Genomic DNA, 535 nt, shown 5'->3' with positions numbered 1-535 from the left:
TCCCCGTAGAGCTATACATCTACCGTTACATACATCTACTCTTAACACCTATATTTTCTTTTGACTGACATTTTCCTCCTCTAGTTCTTGTTAATCTCTTCCTCCCTGTATCCACACAAATACGTCCGGACAAGTGGTGATGTATGCCTTTTGCTATAGCTTTTCCTGTACAAGAGCTCGGGGGGGAGAGAACTTTTTCTTGCGGTGTGTGTGTGTGAGAGTGTGTGTCTCCCAGAGGTCCCACACCGAGGTCCGTGTCAAGAGCTGTCGCCAGAGGCTCGGACCACCGGTGGTCCAGGCCTCAGCGATGCAAATCAAGAAGTGGGAGTTCCAATTATTCTCATAACCTCCCTTAACTGCCGTCACAGAGAAAGAGGGAGGCACAGTCAAATATGTACCTCCATTTCTCAGTCTCTCCACCATGTTATTCCAAAGGGCTATTCTCCATGGGCGCAGAGCGCAGGCAGTAGACAGCCCGCAGGCAGGATGCAGGTAGACTTTAACACGCTCGTAACTCGGAACAGAATTTACAGTT

This window comes from Alosa alosa, chromosome 3 (genome assembly GCF_017589495.1).
Source record: "Alosa alosa isolate M-15738 ecotype Scorff River chromosome 3, AALO_Geno_1.1, whole genome shotgun sequence".
Lineage (NCBI taxonomy): Eukaryota > Metazoa > Chordata > Actinopteri > Clupeiformes > Clupeidae > Alosa > Alosa alosa.
Note: the sequence above shows the minus strand (reverse complement) of the source record.